The sequence below is a fragment of the Phaseolus vulgaris genome, chromosome 4 (genome assembly GCF_000499845.2).
Source record: "Phaseolus vulgaris cultivar G19833 chromosome 4, P. vulgaris v2.0, whole genome shotgun sequence".
NCBI lineage: Eukaryota > Viridiplantae > Streptophyta > Magnoliopsida > Fabales > Fabaceae > Phaseolus > Phaseolus vulgaris.
Window position 1 is genome coordinate 43,947,050 of NC_023756.2, and position 6,026 is coordinate 43,953,075.

The window sequence follows — 6,026 nt, forward strand, 5'->3', positions numbered from 1 at the left end:
ATTATTATGAAGTTATTTCTAATACTTCCAAAATGACTAATGTTTTTTAAATGTCTTTAAAAGGTTTAAAAAAAATGTGTCTAAGAGCTTGAGCTTTTAAAAACCAAGTTTGAAACATCAAATGATTTTATCGAGAAAAAACCTTAAGTTCAAACAGAAATGGAAAACTTCATGAAGAGAAAAAAATCTAAAACAAAGACTTGACACCTAAAGCACATAATTTGAAAAATTAAAAAAGAAAGTTATTTGAAAATTGAAGTTCTTGGAAAACGTTTTATACTGATCGAAAACACTTTCTTAAGGAAAATCCTATTTGAATCTTATATAGGTGGGAAGTCTTTTGATCTTATATATAAACCCCATGATAAAACCAGTATTGGATATGAGGAACTAAATGATTCATGATAGCAAATGTATATTTATCATCCTTTTATTGATGAATTCTCCAGTCGCATAGACGTATCAAACAAGATTTTACAATTAATGTAGTGTTAGAGATTAACTTAAACTGTATTCATAAGGAGTATTAACATTTAATCTCATTTTCAAATTCAATTTCAGAAATAGGTTTAGAGATTTTTTATGAGGTTTTAATTATTCTAAAGTCTATGATTAAAATCTATGAAAAGTAATGATTAATTAGGTTGAATATCCACTTGCAAATTAAGGTTTTCACCTTAAAGTCAAATCTTAATTAGACCCAAATGTAGTTACTTATGCTTATATTTTTACAAAAGAAATTATTAATCCTATACAAAAATATTTTATTCCTATTTACATTTTTACAAGGCTAGAAAAATGAAAATGGGCCTAATATTTTTTTTAGATCTCAGAAAATAATTAATTTTTAAAAAATCAGAAACTAAATACAAAATTAAAAAATCAAAAACTAAATACGAAATTAAAAAATCAGAACAAAAATAAAGTTGAGTATAACACAAAACAATGAAATAAGAACCAAAATACAGATTAAGAAAAAAAAAAGGACTGAAAATAGAGTTAATTTATTTCCTAAAATAGTAAAACCAAAAGACTGAATATGAAAAACGAGAGAATAATAGTGGTTTTAAAAAACTAGAAATAGAAAAGGGAACAAAAAGAAGAAAAAGAAAATAAATGAAAAAATAAAATACTCAGAAGGAGGTCCTGATATTATAATGGTTCACAAATGCATAAGAATGAAAAAAGAATTAATTTATTTCATAAAATAATAAAACCAAAGGAAAAAAAAACAGTAGTTTTGGAAAAGTACAAAAAGAAAAGAAATCCAAAAGAAAAAGTAAATAAATGAAGAAATAGAAAATCTTAGAAGGATCTTGCGATGAGAAAAGTATAAATAGTGTAATGGATGCATTAAGAACACATTAGATTAAGTTTAATACTAAAACCGTGATAGCAAGTGTTCAAACACAAAGGTTCTTAATTTGGTTTTAGATAAATATAAACCCTCTAAATCTTAAAATATTTAAGATGCGTATTAAAAATTTAATATAATTTTATTATTATTAGCATAAATAATTTAGAAAGTAGAAAAACAACTATAAAAATATAAAAACTTGAAAATGCCTAAAATCATGAAGATACATACATTATTAGAGCTCAATATGGACACAAGTTGGGTTTATGAGAATCAAAACAGATCATTGTTAATATATGGAAATATCTCACTCAAATAAAATAAAAAATAAAAGCAAGAAAACAAAAAGAAAAAAACCTAGGAAAAATTTGCATGTAGTGAACAAACCTATGCTTTGTAACAAGGAGAGGTTTTGTGATTGAGAACCATTTAGATATTTGTCTACTTTCTTGTTGCTATAAGGATCATCAAACCGAATGTCCTCCATGATGTTGTTTTCCTCTTTGAATACATGGATTCCTGTTGCTTTAATAATTGAGGTCTCTATCACACCTTCATATGTAACCTCCACATGCTTCCATTCCTTTGCTAAAGGTACTTTAAACAAACTACCATAGTAAAATCCCACTTGTAGATCAAAGAGGTATGTGTGATCCAAATTCAACGGCCTCTCTATTTGATTGAAACGATTGAATTTTGATCCTTGAACTTTGCCATCAATGAACACCATAGGTCTAATGAAACCTAAATCACCCACAGGTGCAATAAGAAGAGAAAGAACTTTGGCAGGAAACTTATTACGAAACCAGAAAGAACACGAAGGTCCACTGCTTTGGTGATCAAACCACTCTGGAATACTTGCTCCTGGAAAATTGAATTGAGTTTCTTGAGCCTCGTGCTGTTGCTGTTAGTCATACATAATTCATAAAGAACTCATTAGCTATAACAAACATAAAGAGCACTACGTATTATCAATTAGAAAAGTATTTAAAAAGCAAGACAAAACCTTATTCAGCAACATGCTTCTGCTCGAGGAACTCAAGGATATACAGTTTTTTCCCATGAAACACATTAATTTTGGTGGAATCCCTCTAATTTCCTGAAGATGCTCGCAATAACTCACATTAATAGTGTTAAGGTTGTGAAATTCTTTGATGCATTCCGGAAGGAATTTGAAATTACTTTCACTTAGACATAAATAATAAACTTGTGTCAACTGCATGAAACCTGCTGAGAAGAAGTGATCATCAAGGTTGCAAAACATGGCTATAAACAATTTTCGCGTCCTAGAAACCATTGAGCTTGTGTTATCTTCATCCTCTTCTGATTTTACCCATTGCCACTCGTTGCAATTAGCAACCTTAATAGCCAACAACTTAGGCATCATGAAAATACTACTTGGTAAGTGAAGAATTTCACATGACAAACTTAAGTCTTCGAGTTCAATAAGGTTTTGAAACGAAACTGGCAATTCTTTTACGGAAAACTTCAATTCAAGTTTCCTTATGTTTCCCATCTTTCCTAGTATTTCTGGAAATTTCTCTAGATTCGAACAATATGAAAGTTCTAGACTTTCAAGAGTGGGCAAGTTGAGAGGTGGAAAACTCATAAGCTTCCTGCAACCTTCCGCATTCAATATTTTCAGTTTAGTCATAAAACCAATTGAGTCGTGAACTGCAACTAAACTCTCACACCCTTTGAATGAAACTTCCTCCAAATTTGGAAGATTAGACATATCAGGTATTTGTGTTAAAAATTTGCAATAGTCAAAATTCAAGACAGTTAGATTCTCGAACTTCTGCAAAGAAAATAAAGAGAAAGAAAAAAATTAAGAATCTAATGAATAATTGTTTTTATCAGTTTACAATAAGGGGAAAACACTCTTTAAACTTGCCTTCAACGAGCCATGGAACCCAAATGACACAAGGTTGCTGCCAGTTAACTTGCAGATGACGAGTTTATTTGGAAGAAAATTTGATGGTAAACAAATTGAATGGTATCCATGCCATTCCAGAACGCTCAAACTTTCCGGAAAATAATTGGGACCTTTGGAAAATTTACTATTTCTAATGATAAGTATTTTAAGGTTTTTCATCCTTTTGAAGGCGTTTGCATTCCATTCTAGTGTTTCTTCTTTCTCACTTATAGACAAATTCAGACATATGATTTCAATTCTGCTAGTTCCCTGTTGATGCAAAAGTCATCACATTCACGAATCAACGAAATCCACATGTTGAGAGAAGTTTAAAAATCTATTCAGACAAAATAACTTTGCAAATTGTCAAGGAAAAAAGAATACTATGGTGTGAAAAGATGACAGAAAAATATTGAATCAAAGATATTAAAGCAAATCACTTACTGTGTTGTGTTTTAAAACATGAATGATATCTTTAGGTAACCATAATCTCCTGCGTTTCCCTGGCTCTTTGGGTGACTCTTGCTGGTCAATTTGCCTACCCATGTCCTCAATCAAGTCGTGCATTTCAACAACACTACGCCTTCCACGCCAAACCTTTATGAGAGATTTTTCTACCAACACCCCAACATGATGTTTCATGTTGTTATCATAAAGAGCACCAAGTATATGTTCAACTTCTGTCAAATTACTTCCTTTGAAGCAACAAGCAATGTCAAGAAAAACACTTTTTTCTTCTTCCCCCAAAGCATCAAAGCTTACTTTAAGTATCTTTAGGATTTCACGATCAGGAATTCTTTTGTAATGTTCAATAGCAGACTCCCATTCCTCCACACTTTTTCCAACCAAGTTGGAACCTATTACTTCTAAAGCCAATGGGAGACCAGAAGCATAAGTTGCTACACATTCCAAGACATCCTCGTAACTTGGATCAAAATTTTCCCTTTTGAAAGCATTCCATATAAGCAATTGAAGAGAATCATTCTCGTTCAATTCCTCCACCTCATAAGTTCTTTCAACCTCATGAGATTTTAGCAGATGTTTGTCCCGAGTGGTAATGATAACTCTGCTGCCGGGACCAAACCAATCGGATTTTCCAGCAAATGCTTGTAACTGCTTTCGGTTGTCAACATCATCTAGAATCAAGAGAACTTTCTTCCTACGAAGCCTTTGTTGTATCACTGAAATTCCTCGTTGCACACTTGCTAAGTTGATGTTTTTCTTTCCAAGTATGTCGAAAAGAATGAGGCTCTGAAGGTGTTTTAACCCATATTTTTCTGATTCTTCTCTAACATTTTGAAGAAAACACGAGCCATCAAAATAATGAGCAATCAAATTAAACACTTCTAGAGCAAGTGTTGTTTTTCCTATCCCTCCCATTCCATGGATCCCTATCATGTGGACAACATCATCACATCCAACATCCAAAAGTTCTTTCACTTTTAGCACTTCTGACGACAGACCAACTGGGTGATCCGCAACATGTAAAGGAACATGATTAATCACCTTAGAAACCCATTCAACAATTCTCCCAATAAAATGGTGCTGGTATTCATATCTGTTTCAAAATATTAAAATTTATGAAGTTAAACTATAGTCATTATCGAATGGAATGATTCTCAATAAGATATCTTTAAATCAGAATCAATCTAATAAAATTGAATTATAAGATTAGGTCACTCATTTATATAATATAAAATATAATATGAAATGTGATAATTTCTAATGGTGGGATCTCAACATCCAATAAAAGTTAAAAAGTAAAAAGATTGGTAAGGTGGGTACCCTTCTTTAAAATGATGATGACCAGATAAGTCAGCAACTTGACGCAGAGCCAGCTTCCATTTCTGCAGCTTCTCCTTCTCAGCTTTGAACCTCTTCTGATGCTTAGCCAGTGCTTCTCCATAGCTACCTTTCTGATGTCTTACATGAGAAGGATCCACGTTATAAAAGACGGGTATAACCAACATCCCTTTACTCTTACAGTGAAGGATGGTAGCGAGTTCATCCAAGCAAAAGGAGGAAGAAGCATAGTTGGGAGAGAGGACAACTATGGCAATCCTAGACTCTTCAATTGCCTTGAGAAGTGTTGCTGTTATTTCTTCTCCGCTTTCAAGTTTGTCATAATCAAAGAAAGTGTGAATTCCCTTGTCAGAAAGAGCTTTGAAGAGATTGGCAGTGAAAGCATAACGCGTGTCTTTCCCTCTAAAGCTGAGGAACACATCATAGGTGAATCCATGGGAACTTGGAGTTGCCATTAGAACAAAATGTATAGAGTGATAATGGTTATGCAGATGGAAGCAAACTTTGAATAAATATGAAAATGGAAGACTGAAGTAGCAAACAATAAGTAGCGTGGGTCCTGTTGTACAATAAACGCGTGAAACAATAGTCTGCTACTGTCTTTCTAACGTGCTTCACTTTTTGGTCAACAGTCAACACAATAATTATCAATTCACTTTATTAAGATTAATTGTGAGTTTTTTTTTTGTCGCATTCATTATTTACTATTGTTTTTTAGTTTTCGCTCAATCCTGATTTTTCTTTTTCTTTTTACCTGGGTACTCTAAAAAATATTACACATTTATAATGAATTTTCTACCAATTTAAAGCTTAATCTAATAAATAATATTTTTAAAATAAATATAGTTTATCTTGATTTGAAATGTGATGCTATTCTTGTTTGCTTTTCTGCATATCAAAATCTTGATATCCACAGTGTCCGTAAGTTCAATTGTAAACATAAATCCAACA

At 32.0% G+C, this 6,026-nt stretch overlaps 1 pseudogene; it reads right to left on the minus strand.

Moving 5' to 3' along the window:
- Window positions 1-1,563: 1,563 nt before the first annotated feature.
- LOC137837839 (disease resistance protein Roq1-like) lies at window positions 1,564-5,583 on the minus strand (annotated as a pseudogene).
- Between the last annotated feature and the right edge of the window lie 443 nt (window positions 5,584-6,026).